Raw genomic sequence first — 27,942 nt, 5'->3', positions numbered from 1 at the left:
TGAAGTAAATTATTTTATTCATGTAGTTTATCTGAACTTATCAGCATTACAAGAAACAAATCACGTAGAATTAATTGCCAAAATGAACAACAGAGACACGGAAACGATTTTGCAAAGATGAAATACTTTGATCCATTTCAGCTTGTGCTTCAGACCTGCAGAGAGGAAAAAAAAGAAAAAAAAAAGAAATCGAGAAATAGGAATGGTCAAGGTGAATTCAACAACAGACGTTAAATGAGACATTTCTTTCTGAAATCAATTTAATGTTTAAATCCTTAAAACTGCAGCAATTTATGGACACGAATGCAGCTGCTGTGATAACATCTGGCTCCGACACAATGACGGTGAAAAGTTTAGAGTGAGGAGAGCGAGGAAAGAAGCAAAACACAAGTTAGACATGATACGAAACATGACTGTACCCTAACGTACACAAACTATAAAAGCGCATGTCGCTGTTTAATTCTTCACCCCATCTTCACTCTTCTCTCCATCCAATTTACTTTCTTTCTTTTTCCTTTCTTTTTTTTTCTTTTTTTTTTTTGCGAGACATCTTCTTCCCCCTCGCTACAAAGCCCAAGTCATGTTCAGAGCTTTTCTACATAAGTGTTTCATGTCACTCCTTTTCTTCTAAAACACACTTCTCTATTCCGTATGTTCCTGGTCTTATATTTGGGTTTGAGAGTGGATAGGTAACATTAAAGAGCTATCACTTTTCTCTCTGTCATTCCCCTACTTCATACACCATTTGATCTGAAGCCAGATACGGCTTTTTAGATGTAGGCGTGGACACACACTCGCGCGCGCACACACACACACACACACACACGCGCGCATTCACACAAACACAAGTTTGAGCGCAGTCGGCGCGTGCGCTCGCCGCCTGACTGACAGATAAACAATTTTAGGGGATCGCACACTCTCGAGCCTGCAAAAACATTCCTTTATTTTACAAGGCTTTTATTTTTGTGTCGTTCCTCTCAGCCAGACATCAAAAGCGAGAAGCATTTCTTTTCGCATCACACACGAGCACATTCCAATCCTATGCACTCTACAATGCCATTTTGAAAAAACCCCGCCCTCGACAACTTGTGGAATAAGTTGAAGGAATGGAGCATTCAAACAAAAAAAGAAAAAAAAAAAACAAGACGTAAATACACAACAAATACCACCTACAGCCAATAAAATATGCATGGGAGCGTTCAGGTGCCTTTACTGTCAGAATTAATAAGACAACATAAAGAAATAAAAAGACAGTAAGTGGCTGTCTTTTCCACAGGTGTGTCTCTGTGTGGCTTCAGATTCAGTTTCAGCCGTCTTCTATTTTCGCAGCTCGCCGTTTGTGAGTTTTAAAACGGAGCTAGCTGCTCGATTTTGCAAAGTCAAATGTACAACTTGTACATATTAGTCGGAGTGCAGAAAAAAGCAACAAAAAAAAGAAAGATAGAAATCTGCAATTTCCGCAACAAAAAAAAAGCCATCAAAAGGGCGTGCAGGAATTTTCTAAAAGGAAAAGCTTTTACAAGAGAAATTACTTAGAAAAATTGAGTACAAATTATGCGACCCTTGTGAACTCTAAATATTCAAGAACAAAATGTTCTGGCTGTCAAAATTAAAGCACTTAGATTTTAGAGGCACAAAGCTTCTGATATATTAGATCCCAATAACTTTTTCCCTGTTCTCCTGCCTTTGTTCACTCTCTCTCTGATCTGTAATTGAAAAAGCATTCCATTTTTATTTTGCTTTGCTATCCAAAGGCTAAATCCAAAACACCAGCCAAGAGGTTAGCCTGGTCACCTGGCACCCACAGGCGCTCTCTCTCTCTCTCTTTCTCTCTTTTTCCTTCTTTTTCTTTATCACACACACACACACACACACTCACCGACATCCCGATGTGCACACTCGCACACATACCTGACTGCTGTGCTTCAATAAACTGTAAATTCCTCCTCTGCACCCACCATACCCAAGCTAACCCTTTAAAAGTCACCCGCCTCCACCTTGTAATGCATGAACACACTCACCCAGACATGCACATACATACTTACGCACAATCGCGCACAACAGACAAGCCCGAACACACACAAAAAAACAATGTGGCTTAGTGGATGGTATCAAATTTAGTGGCCACGGGGATCTTGCTGGGGTCATAAATCTATATCCAACATGTGAGAAAATCTCTCCATGAATATCTGGAGACGCAGAGGGAGCAGGAGATGGAGAGACAGACAGCGGGATACAGGAGGAGACAGACACAAAGGAGAAAAAAAAAAAGAGGCAGAAAGCAAAGTGAGAGTCTTGCAGAAAAGCAGAGCCACAGACGGAAACGGCACGACCGGGACGCGACGGGCTTGAGCGAAACAAAGCAGGAAATACACAAACTCGCGCAAGATGGTGGCAAAAAACAGGCGACGTTAGTCAGCAGAGAGCCAGGAGAGTGAAATGTGGACGGATACACAGAGCAAGAGTCACAGATATAGAGTCTGACAGTAATAGAGGAAGGCCGAAAGGCAGAGCAGGAGACAGACAGACAGAGAGAGAGCGAGGGAGAGATACATGACCCTCTCACTCTAACAATGGCTCTTCATATGGTGCCCAGCTTAGCAGGCGAGCTGTTGGAATCAAGAATGTGGAATGTGGGATTTTGGACCTGCAAACGACCGCTACTGTCTGTGCGTAGCACGACGGGCTGTGGCAGGGTGTCCCTGGCCCACCATAAAACAAACTGACAATTTGTCTGCTGCGTATCAGCCTGTCGTCGTGTCACTGTGAACAAAAGTGCCGCAACTTTGAGCTCGCCTGTGCCGGACGCATGCGGTATTATCCCGGAATAATCTTTGGAGTTTAATGTTCAGCCAGATTAGTAGAGCAAGTTTCTGCCCTTTTTATGGAGAGAAATTGAATTTTACAAATCCATTTTTTTCCCCATCCCCTGTCATGTAGTGCGACTGTGCCCTGGTCGTCCAACTCTGTGCAGGGAGGCAGCAGGTCTTACTTTAAAATCACAGAACGACACCTGATATGATGCAAAGTGGAATAAATAACTGCAATGTAAAACCACTCAAGCGTGACTTTATTAAAATTCCCCATTTAAAATTGATTTCTGATTTATTTTTGCAACAACCACCAACGGAGTAATAATCTTTCAGAGTAATTAAAAGTTTTATTTTGTTTGCTTTTGGCACTTTTTGTTAAAAACAATTATCCGAGACATGACTCATGTCTAATCTTACATAAATGCACAATACTGGGATGTGAGTGTTTGATATAGATGCTATCTTTTCCTTCCCTAACTGTACTACAAAAGTGGAGCTCTCTTAAATACAGTATTGATATAGACAAAATTGATCATATATTAAAGAATTTTAAAACGTTGAGATAAAAATGCAGCAGGTGAAATTAAATTAGTTTCTAATTTACTCTGTTTATTTTATATGGAGGAAACCAATCAGATTAAGTTGTTGTGCAAGAAAATAACATAATATTTTATTCTATCTTATTCTTAAATAGTGGAAACACAATCAAGTAAAAAAAAAAAAAAAAAGAGAACAGAAAAAGTGAAACAACGAAATTAATATGAAGCTTTTATATTCTCTCTTTAAAAGGCATTGCTATTTTTGGTAATGCACATTTCTACACTCTTTATGCTTCTCTTTATGCTTTATATTTGTTGACTTTACAGAAAATCTTCTGCTTAGTAAATTCCTCAAAATTCAGATCACGTAAGGAACTTGTTCAAAAAGTTTCCCTTCTAAACAGAAAGGGTCATGTTCACACGCAGACACACACACGTACAGCCGATAGCCACCGTCACTCTCTGAAATGAAGCTAACACTCACACACATATTCACTGCAGCCGCTAACACAGGAGACAGTTGTTGTCGGTCGCCCCGATGACTGTCATGGCTGTCAGGCCAAATCCCACGAATTACGGCTGTTCCAGATGTAAGAGATTTCTAAGCTGCCTCCAACGGCCTGCGGTCTATAGTGAGAAAAACAGAGGCGGTAGGGGGGGGAGAGAAAAAGTGAAAGAGGTAAAGAAATTTAAATTCATGCAGCCACACGTGAAAGTTCTTCCTTTCTCTATCCCTGTTTTTGAATCTTTACGCCATCAGAAGTAAAAGCTGCGATTACGCCACATTTTCGTCGGGCAGAGTTTTATTGTGTGCACCACTTATTTGAAATCGCTAATGGATGTGTGGCTTATATTTTCAGTAAAGACAGACCATCAAAGATGATTTTATATTTAAAAATGTGACGGGAAAATTGATGGGTTTTTTTTTTTGGGGGGGGGGCGATTTGCAATACTTTTTTTTTTTTTTTTTCATTTTTTAAAATAGGGTTTGTTCAAATTTTTGCATTTCCCCTTTATGTGAATTTTCACAGAAAGTACCAGTCTGATCAAATTTTCGATGTCCCATTATCACACAGTAGACATTTATTACTGTTAGCTACCGGTTAGTTCAGGGTTGTTTACACCGTGGCAGTGTAGTTTGACCAGAGCAGTAGTTTAATTTCCACACATGCGTGTCAACACTTAAAATTCACCCACCATCATTGTCTTTGTTGTTTTTGGTCCGCCTCTCACTTTTTCTCTCATTAGTACTTCGTAACCAGACAGTTTATTTGAAATTATGAAAGCATTACACTCTCTGATGTAGCAGTTTAAAAATCAATAGTCGAAACCCTAGCTGCCTCACTTAAGCCCTCTCCTATGGCAAAGGGGATGTCTCTTTCTCCCTCTCTCTTAAATGGTAATTTCATTTGCAGTCACTAAGACCTCACCGATAATTACCAATGCCCTGAGAGAGAAAGGCAAGTGAAAGAGAGAAGGGGAGGGATGGGAGACAGGAGAGGGGAAGAGGGAGAGGTGGATTAAGAAAGCAGAGTGAATGCCAGTCATTAGAAAAGCTTTCCTCCTTGGCTGCTTTGATCAGAGTTAAGAGCGCGTTGCCTTCACTCCATCGCTCCCTGACACTAACCTGTGCAATGAAAACATGGGGAATGGAAGGAGAAGGAGGAGCAGGGTGATAGAGGTGAATGAGGAAGAACCAAAGAAGAAGAAGAAGGAAGATCCCTGGAGTCTTAAATAGCAACTCTTGATTCTAAAATTGAGTTCCTCTGTTTTTTTGGGTTGCGCCAGGACCGTCCATTTTCAGAAAGAGCATCACCTTCCACCCCTAACCGCCCCCCTCCCCTCTTCATCTTTCAAATGAACTAATCAGAAAGGGGAATATGAAGTGTCCTGCAGGATCCATTTCTCTGCAAGCATATGGCAATGATTGATGGGGAACAACTTTGACTTTCTCAGGTCATCCTCCCTGCACACATCTGGGAGCACTGCAATAATTCTCCTAATTTTTTGACCTGGTCTCTTCCTTCTGTCTCCTTTCCCCCCCTCTCCTCCACAAACATCAGTTTCACTCTGATGAAAAAAAAAAAAAAGTGGACTCCTCCAAGTTGGTCTCTTTCTCTCTCTCTTTCTTTCTCTCTCCCTTTCCCAAGGCTAACACAAACACTAATTTTAGCAAAAATAAAAGCACCATAGTGGTTTCCAGATGTTTATAAGGGCTGCTGGGGCAATCCCCCCCATTCCTTCCCACTTTTTTTCTTTCTTTTTTTTGTTTTTTTTGTTTTTATTGTTATGTTTGTCTTACCACTACCACTACAAAAAGACTAAATGTGATAGAGCTTTGGTAAATGGCTTTACCATATGTATAATAACTTGTTTATACAGTTTTTGCATCATGGCAAACACCACAAAAGAACCACAACAAATATAATAATAAATGAAACTTAAAGGCATCGCATCTTTTGCAGCCAAAAAAAAACAAAAAAACTAATATCCTTTTACATCCATTTTAGAATAAAGCAGTGTTTTTTGTCTTACATCCTTTGTTTATGCCTTGAACGTTACTTTCATTTAGAATTAACACAAATAATTACAAATAAAAGAAGAGCAATCAGTCACACAAACAGTACATTTGGGTGAACTTCTTGATTAATATGAAAGAGCACCGGAGACATATCCTCCCCCCCTCCTCCACACACCAGCGACAGCAACTGGACCTTGTTAGCTGTAGCATAGAAATCATCTCTGACTCCGACTTTACAATAACACAGAGGAACTTCAACCGCTAAATGTTTTTGGGAAACCCAGCCGTCCTCCTGCTGCCATGTGATGATCCCACCTCTGAAATATTCAGCCCCATTAACATTCCGATGGGTATCATCCCCTTTCAGACACAATTCGCTTTGCTCCTCAGACCTGTGGGCCAAGCCAGGGAGAGGCCTGGAGCAGATGTTATCTGTCCTCATTCCTCACAAAGACCTCTACTGCTCCAAATAAACACTGCGAGCATTACACTTTGGTGTAAGGGAGACGGTACAAGAACAGGTGACACAATGACTTTAAGAAAAAAAAAAAAAAAAAAAAAAGAAAATCAGTGGATATAATTTCTATTTTTTTTTTGTAAAACTTTATGATTTTGAGATATGCAATTTGATGTCGTATTTTTCTTGGGTTCTGTATCTGCTTTTGGACAACATATGTAGCTCAGTAACTCTACCAATGTTAAAGTGCACAGGTCGATAAAAAGCAAATGCTGTTTCAATCTGGGTCGACTGACCTCTCAACCAAGACGCAGACCATTTCAGTGTTTAGACTTTAACAGAATGCTGTGTGATTTGGTGCAATTTGATACTGTAAAAAAAAAAAAAAAGAAAAAAGACCTACGCTGGTGTTTTTGAAAGACTCACTGCACTTATCTTCCCAAACAGTAGGGGTCACAACTTGGAAAGATAATACTTTTCCAAGATGCACACAAGAAAGGCCAGCAGCAGCAGAAGAACACTCCCAGTTCAAGATTCCCTTCTCTGCACCTGGGACCAGTGTAGTTATCATCGTTCTCTCACTTTGCCGTTAGCAGTTTCTGACCAATTACACAATAGTTTTGCATGCAAAGGAGCGAGAAAAGTTCACCAGTTGGGCTGTGACAAAGAGGATTGGATAACAAGAGGCTCAGGTCAAAATGCATGGATTTTCATCATGCAAATTCTACGACGAGCGCCAATTTTGGCACAGTTCAAGGTCAGTTGCATACGCTCTAATTAAATCTTGCCTATTAAGCAATCAAGTTCAATTGATCATTCAAAGTGGAGTCATTGGATATCTCGATAATGTTGATGCCATCTATTTTGTCAAGTGCACCTCACCATCACATTTTGTAAAGAAGCCATAACTAGTAATTCTACCAGCACCAAACATTGGAATGCTGCTGCGAGATTCCCCATTTTTCCTCCAAATATAACAAATGGTTTTGATGGCCAAAAACTTCAATTCCCAGACCCTCTCTCAAGAAAAAAACAAAAAACAAAAAAAAATATATATATATATATATACACACAAATTTTTGTTAAGTGCATGTATAAATGTAACCCAGCATTTTAGGTTGCTTTTCAGAATATGGCTTCTTCTTGGCTGAGTGGCCTCTAAGGTCATGTCAGTAGAAGACTTGTTTTAATGTGACTCTCTTACCATCATGAGTCACCAGTCTCAAAGGGCCTGAAGCCAATACACAGATTCTTTACCAAAACACTGCCTTACTTATGAACAGTGTGGACACGCCCGTGTTGTTTAAAGTTATAACATTCTGATTTTGAAGAAAGTAATAAAAACTATAGCTTTTCTCCTTCAATGTTTTGGCATTTAGTAGATAACTTTAGTAAACCCAACTGACCTAAAACAGAAAATGTTTTCTCTGATTTAATGTCAGTAAGGGAAAAACAGCCTATCATTTTTATACAATGTGCCTAAACATCTGGTTTTAGCTGTTGAACTGATACTTTGCTGCTCGTCACAAGCGGCCAGTGGCTAAATTATTTACTCAGCAGCATGCAACACTGCACAGACATTCAGTCACAAACATAACTTTCATCTTTTCACAATAACGGATCAGATTTTGCTTTCGTAAGCGTCAAATGTGGTTGGTGTTAATTGCTGATGATGTAACTACGCCGGCAAACTGCCAATCGCAGGGTGCTCTTTGAACATCCAACCGTTTTCACCATTAAGCCCTGCAGCTGAGCTGCCAAGAATTAGCCAGGCGTGTGTGTCTGTTTGTTAATCATTTGTGATCATGTGAGAGACAGACTACACTTTGAGCTCAATTAGCCAGGCATTTAGGCGTCTTAATTGGCGACTTTCGATCTCAGGCTCTTGCTGATGAACCACTTAGCTGCAGACTTATGGATTAGCATCCCGGAAAGCTCTCTGTTCTCAGATGTATCTAACAGGTCAGGAATTAGTGTTCTTAACTCTGACTTACAAATGAAGACAGCAGTATTGACTCGCGTGGAAAACTCTCTTTGCTTCCACTTCGCCGTATCCAAACACACTCCGCCATTGAAGTTTCTCCTGCCTCCTCCTCTTATCATCCCCATGTCATGCATTTTCTCTTCTTATCAGCAGAGATGAGCTTCTGTTTGAATTTTTTTTTTTTTTTTTTTTTTTTTTTTTTTTTCTGGAGAAAATTACACGCACAATGTCTCACAATTTGGCAGTTTTGTCGTCATGGCGCGGAAGGCGTCCCTCGTCATCTGTGCAACATGCGCCGCGGCTCATGGGAGCCTCGTAAATGTCATGTATTGACGGAGCCGCTCTGGAGAGCAGGAAGTCCTTGCCAAAAAGAAGATAGATAGAGCGCCACTGGTGTTGAGGATGCCATGCTGTATTAAATCATTTCTTTTGCACCATGTGTTGTCTACATGTACAGTGACGGCACTTGTGTTTTCACAAGCGGCTGTTCATGGTGTTACCACAAACACAGATAAGCAGATATTACAGATGTTTTGAGTAAACCGTTCTCCCGCTGTTGCCGCTTTTCTCTTGCCCTGTTCTTGCACCGTTCAATAAGCAGTCCTTGCATCCCGCCCTCCGTAGGTGTGTCATTTGTTTTCTTTCTTTTTTTTTTGCCACACTTCCTCCTCCCCAGGTCATTGTCATATACTTGGGCCTTCTGAGCAGGGAGGCTTTAAGCAGCAGAGACAGCACTTGTCCGTTAGATTTGCATGTCCCCCAACATCACATGTCCGGCCTTGCACACATCACCAACTTGTCTGGAGGTGAATGTCGAGGTTCATTAGAAAATGCCCAGATTCAAGGAAATTTGTCAAAAGGTAGACAAAAGCGCCTGTGATGCATGACGTGTGGTTTCCAAGAAGATGGGAGCGCAAATTTGATTTGACTCTGTGCGAATGCTGGAATAAAAAAAGGAGTTTTTTGTCAAAAAAAAAAAAAAAAGAAAAGAAAAAAACCCTGCAGTTTTAAATGCAATACATTTAAATTACGTTTTTTTTTTAATTATTATTATTATTTCTAATCAACAAAGCAAAACCTGGTCAAGGCAAGGGCCTGTCGGCCTTTCAAACACCCCTGCGATATCTAGATATCGGGGGACCTCAGAGTTATTGTGGGAATCAGAATTTATGATGAGTAAATTGGGCTTCTTCATCTGTGTGCCGGGGGGTTTGCCACATGCTGCCGAGATGGCTTGACTTATTGATTACAGGGAGTAGTATGCCCCATTTCAAAGGGATGGAGAGCCCCCGCCACGCAACTTCTGAGAATTAATTTGCCTGGCATGGGCCTTCATGAGAAACACATGTCCGTACACACACAAACGCAAGCGCAGACGTAAACAAGCACACAGTATCCAAAGCCTTCAGGTAAAAGAATCACCCCTTCCCATCCAAAATATATATATATAAAAAAAAACAAGGAAAAAAATATACCCTACGCATCCATTCAGCCCTTTTTGCCCTCACCAACACGAACATAAATAAAAGGAGTTTTTAATAGTAGTGAAGATTGTGCAAAGCATGTGACAAAACTTATCTATGTTCTATCCTCTAACCTCCTCCTGCTGTATAGCAACAAAAAATTTAAGTGTCTTTTTTATAGTTTTTTTTCTTTTGCTTGTTTCTGCATTTATTCTCTCTGCATTTATGCATTTCTTCTTTTTTTTTTTTTGTAAATGAATAATATCTGTAAGTAGATTCCTGCAGTTGGTTACTACTGTTTCCTGTTTCAGATTTGTAAATAATGAATATATCCGAAGAATAAGAAAATTCAGCCTTGCTCTTTCCAAACACTGTATAAAGAACCGTTTTCCTGTGTGTGTGCGTGTGCCCATGCGTGTGTGTGTGTGTGTGTGTGTGTGCATGGTGTACCATCTGCAGTAACTGTTCTGGAAGAAAATCTAACACAGTTTCAGCCAAAGTACTTCTCCAGGCCGGCAGAGTCACAGCTGAACTATCAGTGGTTCATCCCTGGCATTGTCCACTTTATCACCCTCTGCCCTCAGACACCAGCTCCTATTTCACCAGCAGCACCCGTGCTAATTTATCATCGCCGTCTTGACAGACAACACATCTGTGTGTGTGAACGGATTAAGTGAGGAAAAGTGTAAGAGGGACAACGGGGGCAGAAATGGGGAAGAGTAGGAGGAAATATGGTAGCTAGGAGGATTCCAGCCCTTACAAACAGCCCTTTTAAAGGGTCATATTTTGTTTGAAGGGCCCCCTCCTACCCTTCACTCGACCTCTTCCCTATCCCTCCTGCCTCCACGCTCATAACACAATGTCAGCTAACCCCCTCGGCAACTGGACAGCTCATTGTCTTGGGCTATCTTATATTACAGCCCATATACCGCAAGTGGGATATGGAACAGAATTAAAGAGCTTAAGGAGTGAGCTGAGAACGTAGACCTGCAGAGGTTTATATCACCATATAAAACCGTACCTTCGCAGGCCGTGAAAGGGCACGTCCGTGACGACCATTCTTTTTTTTTTTTTTTTTTTTGTTGACTGTCCTCCCCGAAACATTCTTTTTTTTTTTTTTACATTCATTGACTGAATGACGCCGCTGCGTTTGTCAGCATGCCAAAGGCGTGCAGATACCCCTAGCGGTGAAGATTGATGGCTGAGAGAGGTTAAAATACACACGGACAACAGATGGGGGAGACACGCACTACAACTCTCGTGTTCACACGTCCCGTGTCCGCATCCCGTGCTGCCTTTTTTTTTTTTTTTTTTGGGGGGGCCCATACATAACGACGAGACGGCAGGTGCGCACATACACGCGTTCTCATGTGTGTGTTCAAGCAAGCATATCTGTTTACTTTTAGCCTCCAAAAACCCATTCACATTTGAATGCAGGAGACAGGACACATCTCTCTGCTCTGTGAGCCGCTAGACAGCTCAGTCAGAATATTTTAGCATGCACACACACACACGCTTACATATTTCACCCCCATGCATACACACACGCACGCACACACGCATGCACACTTCCCCGGGGTACCCCCGTTTGCAGAGCCTGGGGAGTGCAAAATGGAACTTTTTAAAAGCCAAAAACATTTCTCCTGAACAAACTAGTCTTGCTTAATAATACCACGCTCATGTTTCTCTCCTCTCTCACGACAGGCTGTCATTATCTACAAGAGCTTGGTGTTTCGACTGTGTTTTAGAGAACGGTTTTGGTTGTTGTTTTAGCATCTGAAAGCCTCGCTACACGACAGACGGCAAATAGACTCTAAACTATTTGGAATCTGTGCATCAGCAAATGCATTTTGCTACTGAAATGAAAAGAAGGAAGAAGTTGGGGGAATTGCGGATTTAGCGCGAAGACAGGGGCACTTGCAAACTCTCGAGACATTTGAGTTTCTGAATTGCTGATTTTTGGACCTGCAGTACGTGGTGCAATGTATTTATGTCCTTTATTTTGGGGGGAATCAAGAAGAATGTGTGTTAAGTTGGGTTTTTTTTTATACGTGTGAGTGTTTTTTTTTCTTTCTTCTTTTTTTAAGGTGAGTAAAATTAAGTTTTGTGCACACACACACACACACACAAAAAAAAACAAATGCACAGAGCCCAGATCCGCAGCCACTGTTTATACAGGCACAAATGCAGCTTCTGCTCTTATGAAGATAAATATGGCAAGGCGTAGATTTTCACCCACACCTACTGAACGGGACACATGCATTCATCTTTGCTGTAGGTTGTGTTTTCGGATTTGTGTGTGCGTGTGCGTGTGCTTTTGTGTGTGCTGGGGCCATGTTGGGGATACAGCAGCGAGGGTGTGCGCACCTCACTGCCTTTGCAATGTATGGAAATGTATGTGCATTTTTAAAGTAGGAGGGGGGGGGGGCGAAATTTATTTCTCTCTCGCCCCCCATGCACCCTTCGAGCCCCTTCCTCTTCCTCCACACCTCATTCCCAAAGCTGATAGACCTATGGATGCATGATAGATGGGGGGAGAGAGAGAGAGAGAGAAATGAAGGGGGTCTCTGCATGGATGCATACATACACGCATGCATAGATGTATATAACACCCCCATTCCCCCTTTTCCTCTCAAGCGCACACTATAAAGTCTCTAACATGCACCTTTGCATACAAAAGCACACCTCTGAATGCAGGACTCATGCGCATACCAAACATAATCCATAGTTTTACATAATAGGGAGGAGAAAAAAGGGGAGGCAAGTCAACTCCTGTGGTAGGGTGATAAAGATAATATGAATCATCTGACTCTTTCTCTTTCTCCCTGTATGTATACACATTCACCCAGAGAGATGCTGATATGCTATAGAGGAATATAATGAGATATGTAGAAGGTTCCCCCCCAACTCCCTCCATCTGCATCCCCCCCGCCCCCTTCTGATCCTCCAGAACACATGTGGGTCATGTGTGTGCTTTGTCCATTTTCCACAATGTTTAAGGATTATGCTTCACGGTGTACTGAGATTTAAGTAAATTGCCCCAAGTGGAAGTTATATTTGCGAGTAAACCACTGCACCATCTCTGTGTGTTACATGGATGCAACCGCAGAAACACGGACTGCGTTGTTCTGATGAGCCACTGATTGATTCTATGCACATTTGATAAAGTGCAGTGTTTGTTTGTCTCCAGAATAAATTAAGTAAAAAAGTATCAGATACACTGTCTTTGCAAGCACAAGAAAAGAGGACTTGCTGTTAATTATTCACAAAAAAAAAAAAAAAGTTAATTTTTGGAATCTAATTAAAGGCATTTAACCATCGGGGACAGAGCGAGATCAAAGATGTATATTTGATGTCATGCAGATAGCATTTTTAAATTAGCAAACCCTCTTAACTTTATAATTATCTTTGCTGGGAGAAATGAAGCAGGAAGTTCCTTTGTGTTAATTCTGGGATTCAAACAGTCTCCTAAGAAATAGATGAAATTAATTAGAAATAATTACAGATGGTCATGCAGTCTGCATTTCCAATGCAATGAATCATATGTAGAGCAAAAAGAAAAAAAAAAAATTTAGTGGGTTTATTCTGTTATAACTTAAATATATGAGAAACAGGTCATATGAAATGAAACATTTAACTTTTCTTTTTTTTTTTTCAAAGATATGGAGTGCAAATTTTTAATGAATCGAAATCCAAAAACTTTTCATTCATATGTATTTTATACACACCAAAAAAAAAATTTGCAAAATGCCTGGCAGTTATCGCTGAGGGAATTTTTTATTTTTTATTTTTGGATTCGTGTCTCAGCTACTGTCCGTTTGCACTCTCTTTCAGGGTTGTTGCTGAAGCCGACAAACATGCAACAAATGTCCAGATGTGTCAGAAAAAAAGAAAATACTGAAGAGTGCGTGCGTGCGTGCGTGCGTGCGTGCGTGCGTGCGTGCGTGCGTGCGTGCGTGTGTGTGTGTGTTTGTATGTGTAAAGGAGAAAGAGGAAGAAGCAGATGGGATGAATTCTGCCTTCTTGCATTAGCAGTCCCACCGGAAAGACACTGCTGTCTTTGTACTGAAAATCAAAGCTATAAGGCCAAGCTGGATATTTTGTCCTCCGTTTTGATTACGGGCAAAAACAATTATTACTTATTTACCAATTAAATGGACTTCTTGTTTCTGAAATCACATCATGCGGAAAAGTGAGGGTGCTTTCGTATGCCATGAACTACGGCTCCGTCTCTTTGCTTTGCTTGAATACGGTTGGCTTTTTTGTAACGCCGGTGCACAAGGATGTATGCCTGCAGGTGTCCATGCCTCATGTGTTTATAGTCTCAGGAAGCTGTTGACCTAGTCCTCGCCTCCCCCACCACAACCACCACGTGTGTTTGTAGGAGATCCCTTGAACCTGACAACGGTGGGAGAGGGGAGGTGGAACTGGAGCCAAGACTTTGAACAAACCATTCTGATGGACAACAGGACCAAGAGGGGCTGGGCTGAACAGGGGAGGCAAGGGAAGGTAGAAAGGTTGGGATTCCACAAGTCAGTCGCCTATTGTGGATGAGTACGAGCTACTATATTCAATTTATTTTAGTACTCACAATACAGTTAAGTAAATAATAATAATAATATCATATATTTATTTTGTTGTGTGTAGTTTGAGGGGTTTTTGTCGTAGGTCATGGTTTTGGCGCCTGATTCGATGCCGAACAGACGACTCCATAGCTCGTCAACTGAGCTGAACACTCCTTTCAAACAGCTAATGCCTCCAACAGCAGGTGGACAAGGGGTGAGAAATACAGCCGAGGACTGCGGGAACGTGAAAAAAGTATTTCTGACACAGACCAATACTCCAAATAGATGCGGTAAAGATGAGTTTAAGTAAAAAGCGGGCGAGAGAAGATGAAAGGAGTCTGACTAATGGCAGGGAGTCAGATGGAGAGGATGGTTGTTTATGGATGAAGATGGTCTGAGAGGAGGGGAGAGATGCTCCGGTGGAGACGGAAGGTAAGGGAAATGGAGGTGAAGGCGAAAGAAGAGGGAGATTAAATGGAGAGGAAAAATGGAGAGGAAAATGTGTGCGGGGAGGTGAAGAAGAGGAAGCTGGAAGGAGAACAGGTGAAGATGGGAAGGGGTTGAAAGAGGTCAAGGAGCACAGCCTTTTATGGTGAGAGAAATGAAGGAGTCACGTGTGTCCGTGCGTGGTTGTGTGTGTGTCCTCCGAATAGTGAGAAGAAGGTGAGGGGTGAGGTCCAGGCCCACGTCTTATCAAAAATAAAAAAATAAGAAATAAATAAATAAAAGTAGCAGATTAAGATGGACAGTCTGAGACAGGGCTGAGCCCTGTGTGTGAGTGTGAGTGTGCGTGTGCGTACACCCTAACGCGTGCACACGCGTGTGTAGGTGTGTCTCCACACTGTCTCTGCATGCGTATGTGCCTCTGAGTGTGTGTTTTAATAGCCACAGTCAGAGAGCCTCTGTCAGACGGTCAGCTAATTGGCCATCTTACAAGTACAGAGGAGGCTGCTCGCAAATTGGCAAAAAGGGCAACCGGCTTCAATCTGATACCAAACTCCCCTCTGTCATGGTGCTGTCCATTAGACAACAGCTTAAGTCAGGGAAATGGAACAAAAATAAGGAAAAACAGAATACACAACAAGGGGAAAATAGAGCCGTAATTGTGCTTTGGAGACTCCAATTGTTGTGCTCGACCCGTGTGTAGCGAGACAATGGGGATCATGCAAGACTTAGCGTAAATAAAAATTTGGAGGAAAACATGGAACTCAAGGGGATGATGTGGTTTTTTTGTGTGTGTGTGTTTTTTTGTTTTGTTTTATGTGTGTGTGTGCGTGTGTGTGTGTGTTTTCCTGTTGCAGAAGCCTCATGTATTTTAATCCATGTAAAGTCCCAACTGGGTTCCAATTAGGAACAGGTTTCCTAACGCCCTGTGGGGAAACTGATAATTATGCTGTTGACTGTGGTTGTGACTTACAGTGTTTGTGTGTGCATGTGTGCGTGTAGAGTGTGGTACAGGAGGAATCTGCACATTTTATGATATTCTTTTTTTTTTTTTTTTATCTTTCCGTGATGTTTACAATGCTGAAATTGTTAGTTGTATGAAATGATCCTTCATAATTAGACACAATAGTGAAATTCAGATCCTCTTTATCTCAGTTGTTCATCATAAGTAGTGCATCTAAAACACACACACACACACACACACATGCACGCATACACGCACATATAAATTTTACCCTTAAACTAAGCTTGAAGGCAAAATAGGCCATTGCTGTTGGGAATTGTTTCTTAACATTTTTAGGCCATGACTATTAGGCATTTCTTTAGGTGTTTGTGTGCTATTTAGATGGACCTTCCAGTAAACTGAGGGTGTTTTTCTCATCTTCCTCTAATGTTTAGATTGTTAATAATCACAACTCTAGCAAATAATTATCTGTAATCGAACATGACGCAAACATTTTTAATCTTCTTAAGCGAGTTCTTTTCACACCAATTTGCAATGGACAGTCTTGCAAAAGTATTCACATCCCCTAAGTTGTTCTCACATTTTGGAAAGTTAGATCTGTTAACTTGTTTTTCTTTAAGGAATTCTGTTTTTTAGACCTAGAGAAAGCAGTAAATAATTGTGAAGTGGAAGGACAAAGGATGGCATGGTTTTTTTAAAAATTTTTTTAAATTTTTTGTTGTTTTAAAAACTATTTCTGAACACTGTAGGTATGTGTACCACCTCCCTCAGGCCATGTCTTTTTTTTTTCTGCAAGTCTTCTGGGGGGTATGTTTATACCATTTTTTCATGTCTAGAAACTGACATTTTTGTCCAGTCCTCTTTGCAAAATCACTCACGCTTAGTCAGACTGCATAGAAAGCATAAAAAGCCTTGCCTCAACAGACTTAGATCTAGACTTTAACTGGGCCATCCAAATGGTTGATTAAACAACTCCATTATAGTTGTTAAGTCTCATTGTGAATGGTGTGTTTAGGGTTTACTTTAATTTTGATCTCTTGACAAACCAGAGCTTCTTATTGCAGCAACCTGCAGTCTGGGATTCTTTTCCCTTTCTTTCAACTCTTCTGATAGTCGTCTGTGGATCTCTGCAGCTCCTCCACAGTTTCGCTCTTGGCTAATTAGTGCTCTCTTTGTCTATTCTTTTCATTTAACTGGATGGCCATGTCTTGGTACTTTTGCAGGTTCACCATACTCTTCCACTCCAATTTATTTATTTTTTTTAAACTTTAACCCTGACCTGTCTGCTGTGTTCCTTGATTGTAACGATGCATCTTGTTTATTAATGTTCTCTGACAAATCTAGGAAGCATTCACAGATCAGCAGATATTATATTGGACACAGATGGACTGCTTTTGAATTTGTCAATTCAAATTCATAAGAGTGTATTGGATTTTGTTTTCCTACAAAAGGGGGTAAATACTTTTCAGTGGGTGGCTGCATGGAAAGTGTTTAGCGTGAGCAGTAATGTGAGCTATTTTCAATGTTACAGGTAGCGGTGCTCTGATGCTTGTACCCTCCACCTAACCTTGAAAACAGAGAGTGACGCTGATGTAGTGGACACTGTGCCTCTCCTATCTAACCTTAAATGCTGAAAAATGTCCCCTCAAATAAAATGGATGACCCAGCTGTCACATCTGTTATAACATATATATTGTTTTACAAGGTTGAGCCAACAAGCATGCAAGAAAAGGTTCAGTTTTAAAGCAGTCGCAAGCTGCTCTTTTTTTTTAAATGATGGTGTTAAAAAAAGAAAGAATAAGGAAAGAGAAGGATTTACATTTAAGACGACATCGGGGTAAGTTTTGACAAAAAAATTCCACTTCTTGTTGTTTGCACTCTTTTCATAACATGTTAGAAAAGTGCCTTGCAAAGCAAGTCTGGAAAAAAAAAAAAAAAGGCAACATTTTTTTCTTTATACACACACATGTGCAGGAGGGTGGAGGGGTTCCTATTTTTTATTTTTTTTTTTAACTTATCCATGTCGGACAACATTCTGTTAGGGGGTATCAGGTATAAATTCCACTCCAATTTACAAATCAGAGATAATTTCCATACGCCGCCGTGAAGATTTTTCACATTCAAATGAGTGGGTGTAGGGTTGAGAGGGGGCACAAGGAATCTTTTGAGTCTGCAAAACACCAAAATTGTTTAGCTGTCCAATCGGGTGTTATACTACACATAATATATGGTTATTTCATACAGCCTCCAGACTGCCAAGATGTTTTCAATTTGGCATGGCCCTGCGATCATGATATCACAGAGAAAAAGTGAGGGAGAGCTTCCAGTCTAGGATGGCCAGAGCAGCGAGAGGGCGATCATTTCGCCAAACTCAAAGGCTGCACCCCGCTCCCCCTCCCTCCGCCTCCCTCTCCTTGCCTCTTTCTCCCTTTCTCACTGGGACGAATAATTCCACAGTTGCTGAGGCACTGAAAAAGCAATCTGCGGAATACCCCAGGGTCATGTCTGTGGCGGGATGATTTGTGTGAAATGTCATACATTAAATATAAGTTTAACATTCAGCCCGGCGCACTGTAAAACTGCCCTGTCGTTGCCACAGTCCACCATTTCCCCGAGTGCAGGGAGGGTTCGGGTTCAGGAAAGCGGTCACAAAGGAGTTGGACACACATGCGCGCATACACACCACCCCCTGTGTCGGCCCAATCTCAAAGGTAGCCGGAGGAAGGTGGAGCATAGACGGCGGGGGAGTTGTGAGGCCATTCAATCTACAGCTGCATTTCATTTATGATTGTGAGAGCAAAAACTTTTTTTTTGTTTTGTTTTTGTCTGTGAAATCTATCTTTCTGTTTTTCTTATTGTCTTTACTTACATGTGTGCACTGTGTAAAAAGGAAGGACCACGGAGTGAACAATATAGAGAAAACACTGGAAAGACGACGGTCCCAAAGACGTTTGTTGCTTGGCAGGAATTGAGAAAAGTAAGGTAAAAATAAAAGGGAGGGCAGTAGGGTAGTAGCAGACAGGCTGATGGGCAAAGATGGACAGTGGGTTTGTGAGGCAGGTGTTGAATGTGTGTCCAGACTGTGAGATGAGAAAGTAAAAGAAGTGGTGAAAAAGCTGGAGGGGGGGGGGGTTGACACGCGGGGGGAGGGGGGGGAGAAAAAGGTTTGTGACTAATTCATAAAGTTTCAGGAAAATAGCAGCCCACTGAAAGCCAGAGAAGCAAGAGACAGGGAAAAAGGTGTCTCAAGGGACTTCAGTGAAGCAGTCATCCCAAAGAGCAGGAGAGAGAAAAAGACGATTCTGTCCATCCCAGTAGATGAGAAAGAAATGACAGAGGGGCTACAAAGGATGTCATCTGGCAGAGGGACAACTGATGAGCTTCCTCTCTTTTCTCTTTGTCTTTCTGCCTTCTTCCCTCCTGGCTTGTTTGTTTTTGCTCTCTGTCTTTGCCTGGAGAAAGTTTCTGTCTCAACGACTACAATCAGATCATGCGTTTGATATGCAAAAGAAGCGTGTTGTTGGCCATTCCAGAAATGCCAATTTCAGTGCAGATAGCCAACTTTGGGGATGATCAAAGGCCAACGGTAGATGTTTTAAATGTAAGCATAAAACACTGTATCAGCTATGATTAGGCCATGCCAGGCCCAGGTGGATACAGTTCATGAATCTAATTATGTACCCCCGTGCATTCCCAATATGTTCTTATCTACTTGGCACAGTTCAATTTAGTGTTTGCCTAGTGGTGTTTGACAATATTTGCATCTAAAAAAAAATCCATGCATCCTTTCTACAAATTCTGCTTATTATTGCCATGAAACCTAGCTCACCACTAGATTTATCAATTTCACCTTGAAGGTGTTGTACTTGCCAGTGCATTTGTAAGCAAGCTGGGACTCTTTGAAGACGAACACAGTATCGTTCAATCTGCAGTCCCCCCCCTCCCCCCTCTCCCCCCTTCTCTGCGCTTCTCCTCCCATTTCACCCCTACTTCAAAGCAGAAAGGCTGAGATGAAGGTTTGGAAAGAAATGGAAAACAAATTGTTCATTTGTATCTGGGAGGAGACCAGACACTTGAGCAAATGTTCTCCGCATTCTCTCTTTAAATGCGCTGCACTAAAGTTATCTTAAGGTTAGTCGCAGGAGAGACGGAACGAGACGAGATCTGGGTAGCTGTTGTTTTTAAAATCTTCGCCAGACAATCAAACGTGTAAATAAACGGGAGGCAGCTCAATGATCACCTCCAGGGCAAATTGCAGAGATACTCAGTGCATGCAGCCGAATGAGAATCTTCCACAAGCAACTGTGGAAGAGTTTGTTAAAAAACCTGATTTTAAGGGAAAAAAAAAAAAAAAACACACCAAAATATATAAGCAAATAAATTGCCATTGCTTTGTGTAACTGTCCTATATTGCAGACACATAGTTTACGACTGCAAGACAGCTGATACTAGAAGGAAACTACACTACATGTGAATATGGAAGGTAGTCATTTATATTTTGGTCTGATAATGAATAACTAATTAGTGCCCAGGGTAGTTATTAATAAACTTTGCATTTTTTTATCATAAGGGCACCACCTGACTATCAGAATATTAATAGTCAAATATATCTATCAGTCTGTGCCAGGTATTGTTCTATGAATACTGCCAAGTGAAGAGTGGGATTATAGAGGAATGGATGACAGAGTGAAATTGTGCACTGGGGTTCCCAAACAGCAAGAACTACATCATATACAGAATCCACACATGCAACTTCTCTCCAAAATACAAGAATTTAACAAAACACTTCAACTTTTAGGTGAAATACTCTCGTCAAAAATCTCTTTAATGAGGCTAATTACGTTCGATATTATAGAAAAAAGTCTAGAAAAGGAACAAATAAAAATGAAAAACAATAGTCAAAATGATGCAGTGATATCACATTGCAGAGATATCAGAGCAATATATATATATATATATATATATATATATATATATATATATATGTTTCAGGTTGTTGTGATAATGAATATAGACCAAGAATCATAGTCTAAGATCAAGCCTTTGCTATTAGTAAAATAACAGCGCTCGCTACCGCTATTGAGGCAGCCATTACATTCAGTGTGCCATAGATAAAAGACCTAGCCGCTTTGATCATCGGAAATAAAATTATGCTCTTTCATTGACCAAATAAGAGTGCCTTTTTGATGACATGCTTGACTTGACTAAACACACCATGGTGAGTTAAATAGATGCCTTCTATTAAAGAATCTGAGAGGCATTCAGAAAACATGCATGTCATTGTGCTTTACTTCCAAAGGTTACGTTGGACATTTAAAAAGATGAAGAAGAAACTGATCTATGCTCTCAATCACCTCTGAACCAATTTGTTGTGCCTGTCTTCTGCTGATGAGACGGAGGGCTGAAATGATGAGCAACACTTAAATGGAGCTTTGTTAGCAACAACTTGCTTTGATGTTCCAGAGCTGGATTTCATTGCGATTCATACACAAAGACTGGATGTGAGACATGCTGAGCAACTGACTGAGTTATCATTTGCGAACACTAACAGTCTCAGGTCTTTATTTGGCTCCTGTCAGAAGTTTACATACATCCATCAGAGGCATGAATGTCTTAGATTTGGGGCTTTGAAATGTTCATTTGAATTTTTTTTTTATTTTTTTTTTTTAGAGTGAAATTAATCAACATATAACTACAGGAATTAAAAATAATAATAATAACTTGGTTTGCAAGTTAGTTGAGGATCCATACAGAATATTCAAATGCGTCTCCATTTTGGGACGTTCAAGAAGAAGACCCAAATTGTCATCCTCATAAGTTATTACGTTGATTGGAACAACCCTGGAATCACCAAGGCGCAAAACGGCCATAAACTGGAACCGAAGTGTTCGCTTTCACCGTCCACAGTCATGGGTTTAGCATCGAAATGAACAGAGCATGAAGTCCAAGTAACAATCACACAATAAAAACAATAGGAATATCTTCAAGCTCTACTAAGGTTTGCAGCCAGCTACCCAAACAGACATATCAAATGTCATCTGAAGAAAAAAAGAAAAGGTTTGGTGTTCAATGGAGAAAAAGATTGAGCTACTTGGGCCCTGGGGCAAGACGTATGTTTGAAGTTAAGGCGAATAACGTACCATCTTTGACGCAAGATAGTGACTACATCATACTTTGGGTCGTTTTCACCATCAGATGTACTGGTAGATTACAGAAGACTGATGGAATAACAAGGCAGGACAACTCTGAATTGTTTACCTCAAATCACTGGCCTGATGGTTGAAACTTTTCAAACATTTTCAAAAGCACATCCTGCTTACATTAAGCTTCTGGAAAAGCCTTCCAAAGCCCCGACCTTTATCATGTTGAAGATTTGTGGGACTTAACAGCTCTGTTCTTGGCATGACACCAACTTCTGCAAAAAAAAAGAAAGATAAATAAGTGAACAAATGTGCCATCAGAATCATATCAGATGTTTGGTAATTCTTTAAAAAAAATAAAATAAAAATAAGGTGAGGATGGAGCTTCTTTGGGATATACATAAAAGTCCCAGAATGCCAAATACCAAACCCATGATAATGACACATGGTCTGATGGAAGCAGGACAGGCTGTGACTCCTCGCCATTATCCTCAGGCAGGCAAATCAAGGCAGCAAATCAGGAACAATGGAGCCCCTCAAAGAGCAGAGTGGGGATCAAAGCACTGCTAACTGACCATTGCAGTCCAATTGAAATATTCACTTTGCATCTTTCCAAACATAATGGATGTTGAAAGTGGGAGGTGAAAAGAAAGAGCTGCTTGCTCACATTTGATGTCAAATTATAGATGGTAAAAAAAAAAAAGAGGGGAAAAGTAGAAATGCACATGGCAGTCCAGGCCTTTTCCAGTCATCTGCTAAGGCCTCATAATGTCCCTTGGTTATTTTTTGACTTTGAAATAGCAAAGACCCATTCTCCCTCTTTTTTTCCCCCCTTCCTTTCTTTGAACCCTCCAATGGTAACATCATGATGATATATGAGATGCCATACTGTAGCCGTTGTGCATGTGGAGTCGATTGAAGCAGGCCATTTCTTAAAGTGTCCTCTCACTTTCATTCTCTCTGTACTTTATAATCTTCCTTCCCCATTCTTCCTCTCTTTGTCTCCCCCATCACTTCCTCTCTCCATCTCGCCAACTCTCCATTTGAATGTGTTGATCACCTGGGGAGATGCTGCATTAATGCTGACGCCCAGTAAAAGGCAGAATCTCCTCTTTATTTATCTGCACTAAAATTCCTCCCAATCTTTCCAGCACATTTCACTCAATCACACAACTCAGGCCATTCCATTAGCCACACAGGGGCGTTTTACTCCATTGAGCACAACACGCCACGGACTTCGATGAATATAGATTCCCTTAAATTATGTATAATGGGAGTGCTCAGATTTTAGCATTTTTTCCTAAGAGGGTTTGAAGACGTACAAGTTGTTTCTGCTGCTTTTTTGAGTGCATCTTGAAATTTGCAGTATGTAAGAGAGACCAGAGACACTTCCTTTGAGTTTGTACATGGAAATGAGGGGAGAGGGGAGAGAGAGAGAGAACGATCATGCGACGCTGGCTGCACATCACGTGCGATTTCTCTCCAAGTGGGGAGGACAGGGAATTGTGGATGAAAGTCAAAACACATTCAAGCTGTGCACTATTTTCCCAGGTATTTACATCACCTAGCATCACATGTAAATGCGTGCTTGATTTTTACGCGGCTGCCGGCCTCGGCATAGTGTCCATTGTTGTCTTTATTACCAAGCCACCACCTCGAGTTGTCTTAGGCGGAGGTCCTATTATCAAAGCTCCCATTTTCAAACATCTGAGTTTGATCGCTTATTGGAGGGACCATTTTTCAGCTCCAAGTGTGAGTAGAGTGACTAATTGGATAGTGACTAATTTTAATTCACATGTAGGCAGTTGGTGTCCATGTTACCTCAGCAGGGGGGACTGACACAGCCGAGATATAGCAACAAACAGGCCAGGAATTCTATAATCAGAACAAAATCAACATCCTCATTACTGACTCCGAGCTGCAGCTGGCATCAAAAAGAGCTTCAAATCTCTCTGCCCTTGTTTGCAGGCTGTGATTATGTTCAGTGTCAGGCCCCAATACATGGCCGTTTTTTTTTGTTTTTTTTTTTCTCTGTTGCTTTGCATGGAAACACGCTTGCAGGGATGCTAACAACTAATCGGGCAGAGGATGCTTGAGTTATTTTATTGCTGCGACTAGAAAACAAGGCAGTCCCATTTTTGATATAATTTCTTCCACGCAGCAAATCTTTGAAAGTGCAAAGTCATGAAGCCGCCCATCAGAACCTCTCTGAAACAGTGAGGGGATGATGTCATATTGCTGTCTTTATTTCCACCAAACTGTTTATCAATGTATTTGTAATAATGTTTTATTAACGTTCTTATACTATTTTTAGCACTTTTGTGTTTTTGCCCTGCTGCACACGATTACCCACAGGGTGTTGCTGTAGACAGACCAATGCAGGATGATTAAAAAGTGTCTCTTTAGATAAGACTGTCTTTTGAAGGAAATAGATTGATGTACCTTTGCTTAAGGAATCAACATTAATCACTGTCCGTTTTTAATACACTTTGTCTGTGTCTTCGACAGGAAGTGGAATAAAAGCCTAACTTTATCTACATTTTTTTCTGTATTTTTAAAAACACATTTTTTTCACCAGTATGTTGTCTGTCCTGCAACAGCCTATACTTTAAGCAATGCCATTTCAGACATTTTTCAGAATTGACAAATGTATACAATTAAATTTGTTTCCTTTATTAGCTGTGCAATTCACAAAGTTACCCTTCTTGTAAGAAAAAAAAAAAAGACAATTATTGGAAGACAGCCACAGGAGGCCTCACTTCAGTTTTCCAGATGGCATGTAGTGAACTCAGAAAATAAGGAATAGCGTACGGTGATCAGCAGACCCATGCTGCGTGGGGCGCAAAACTAACACTGCACCTCACCCAGAACACACCATCTCCATGGTGAAACAGGGAGATGGCTGCATGATGCTCTGGGGATGTGTTCAATCAGCTGTCAAATGGAGACTGGTCAAGGTTAACGTGAAGATCAATGAAGCCAAACAGGAAAATCCCACAAGAAAAAAAAAACTGATTGGTGCTGCAGTTTACACTAGATATATAGCAGGACAACATGCCTAAACATACTGCTGGAGTTGCTAGGGAATGGTAGAAAATCTGGTCTAAAGTCCAGATCTAAATCCATTTAAGAATCAAGTGGCGAGATTTGAGTTCATTCACTCTGTTCTGAATGTGTCTGACTGATTTTATGGCGTTTGAGCTGATGTGCAAAGAAAAATATGCAAGACAACATAGTCTTCATTTACACAAAGCTGGTAGAGACATACTGTAAACCTCCAAAGACTTGAAGCTGAGATTACAGTGAAAGGTGGTTTTTACAAAGCAATAACTCATGTAGGTTGAATATACATGCAGGCCACACTTTATAGATTTTTATTTGTAATAACTCTTGAAATGAGACATTTCCCTCCACTTTACAACTATGTTTTACCTTATGTTGGTCAGTCACATAAAAATAACTTGTTTAAAATTATGGTTGCAATGTTGAAAAATATGGAAAAGTTGAAGTGCTCTTTGAACTTTTTACAAGGCACGGGGACTCGACTTTTCTTTTCTTTTACTTTTCATAGAAATGAACTTTAATTCATCTATAGCTGTAAGTCACTTCTGTATATGAAAATTTTTGGCCCAGTCTCTCCCCCCTTTGCTACAACTTGATCCATTCTGACATTTCCGGTAATAAGACCAAGACGATATCAGATTTTACTCACCACTACAGATGGACCGGAGCCTGACCTTATGCAGCAAGGCTTCTCCAGCACCAGTCACTCAGCTGTCTTATTTTATCACAGCCTAATCCTCAATAATATATTCCATACTATCACATGACTGTGCATTTTATTTGTCGCCGGCTGTGCTTGGCAGCAACCAGCATAAAGCCAGGGCCAATAGGTTGACAGTTTCCAGGACCTTCTGCATGTTTCATGAACATTTCACCTGTGGCACCTGCTAAAATTATGCCATTTAAATACAAACACATGTCAAGATCCTTTAGGAAAGAACTCTTGGTGATGTAGCATCAGTGGTAGTATGCAGATGAGTGGCAGAAAGGGTGTCTGAGGGTGTGCAAGTGTGTGCTGGGTTTGGACGCCGCCTGTCCGTGTTGTTGGAGTGTAATGGAAGTGTCACCCTAGAGGAAAGCTGCTGGAAGCTTAGGTCACGATGCCCTTCTGCATGACACACACACACACACACACACGCACGCACACCACACACACATCGTCGGTGTGACAGAAACATGCAAAAAGCATACGGCCGCCATGGCAACTGAATCTGTGTGCGCGAGCGCTCGCGAGGGTCTGCATCTGCCGTGTGTTTGTGCGCGTATTGATCCGACGTGACGTCTAAACTGTATTATTGACCTAAATGTTGTTTCTAACATCTAATCTGTTCTAGCTCAGATGTAATTTTGTCAAGAATTTAGAAACACTTGTTATTTTCACTTAAGAAATTGTCGGCTGATGGGAATTTATTGCACCGATTCAGATGGATTGCTTTCATAAAACCTGATGTTGCATTGAAGGAGCCAAATATAGCAAGTGTTCCAGTAACTGTATGATGCCTCAACACACACACCCACCACACACACACAAACACGCACGCACCCACATCTACCTGCCTACACAAATAAACATACGACAAGCCCTCTCACATATACAGACGTGCGCGCACGCTTTTATTGATCTACAGCTTAGCTCATGCCAGCAGGTAGTCCAACTCACTGGTTATTCTGAGGAATTGCTTTCAGTAGTTCCATCCACACACATGCTACGTGATTGTTTCCAGTGGCTAAATCTACACAATTTGTACACGGCCAACTCTTAAAACACCATCACCTCCTCTTCACAGATCAAGAGCCGTATTTGTCGATACCACACACACACACACACACACACACTCACACACTCACGCACGCACACATTCAAGCTCAAAAGCATGCTGCCTTTTAACTCAAGCGTGTTTAAAGCTGCGACAGTCTCAAGTTAAATGCTGTTGCATAGTTAGTTCTTTTGTCCTGTTCTCCCGTCCCTCCATTTCCATCGCTTCCTCCTCCCCAAATATTGCCTTGCATGCTTTTCTGTCATAGTCACGCTTTTTGATTTCTCTTTGCAGCCCCGAACGCAGTACGGGGTGTAAAGAATAAGGGATTAAGGCATCTCGTTTGAGTAGGTTTGAGTGGTTGTGGTGTGTGCGTGCGCGTCCGCTTTGTTTAGTTGCCTTGCATGTACGGCTGTGTCGCCTCTTTGAATCCAATATGAAAACAAGGAGAAAAAAAAGAAAAAGAAAAGGTGGGGGCACAAAGTTCAGTTTGTTAAACTAACATTTGGCACAATGGCATGTTTCTCATTAAAGTCAATCAGTCCGTAGACAACAAAAGAACCTTTCACTCACGAGTATGAAGTGAAAATAAAAAGCAGGGAAACAGTTTGCTGGCACCCACTCGCTCTGTAAAATGTTATGTGCACGGCCCTCCACCTCTTCTCCCAAAATTGGCCTCTGTTGTTTAAAACGAATCGAATTAAGATGTTCAAGGATTTTCTCGGTGCCCCCCCTCGCTCTTCAGAAAGGTCATAAGTCCATTATAAATGTGGCAAATAACTGTGCTAGGGGAAACAGATGCTGAGGGATGATATGAACATAATATGCTGTAAACTGGAACTTTCTCTTCACTAGGAAGAATGTTGTGTGTGTGTGTGTGTGTGTGTTTTTAACAACTGAATCAGTACCTTTAACTAGGGCTTGTAAATCAGGCCTGTTAGAGACTTTATTTAGGTTTACCTCTGTCTGACCTCCTTCTGCTCTATGAGAACAGCAGTGGGTTTTGCATGAGAACCAGGTGTTTGTGCATATTGCGGGCATAAAATTGTCACAGAGGGGCGGACAGTAAAACAGACGTTTAATATATTTGTTGTGACGTACAGAATACATAGTTTCTCAATTTGCATATGCTCAAGACTAAATCCTAGCTTATGCGCTATATGTACAGGTTTTAAAATGTTCAAACTGTGCAACGTGTGTAATGTGATATAGGTCTGATCAGCATGTTTTGC

The 27,942-nt window shown here is 41.1% G+C and overlaps 1 long non-coding RNA gene across 3 annotated transcripts; it reads right to left on the bottom strand.

Moving 5' to 3' along the window:
• Positions 1 to 22,189, bottom strand: LOC106944962 (uncharacterized). 3 transcript variants are annotated; one of them, XR_001424457.1, is made up of 3 exons: positions 22,009 to 22,189; positions 3,837 to 3,979; positions 1 to 155 (listed from the first exon to the last, which is right to left on the bottom strand). It is a non-coding gene; the product is annotated as an uncharacterized LOC106944962 (long non-coding RNA). The 3 variants fall into 3 exon arrangements; XR_001424455.1 differs by having other exon boundaries at positions 22,071 to 22,188; XR_001424456.1 differs by lacking the exon at positions 22,009 to 22,189 and adding an exon at positions 8,325 to 9,292.
• Between the last annotated feature and the right edge of the window lie 5,753 nt (positions 22,190 to 27,942).

This window comes from Poecilia latipinna, unplaced genomic scaffold, assembly GCF_001443285.1.
Source record: "Poecilia latipinna isolate Pla-1442-1.1 unplaced genomic scaffold, P_latipinna-1.0 Scaffold120, whole genome shotgun sequence".
Classification (NCBI taxonomy): Eukaryota; Metazoa; Chordata; class Actinopteri; order Cyprinodontiformes; family Poeciliidae; genus Poecilia; species Poecilia latipinna.
The sequence above is the reverse complement of the archived record's forward strand: the minus strand, read 5'-3'. Positions and strand labels throughout refer to the sequence as shown.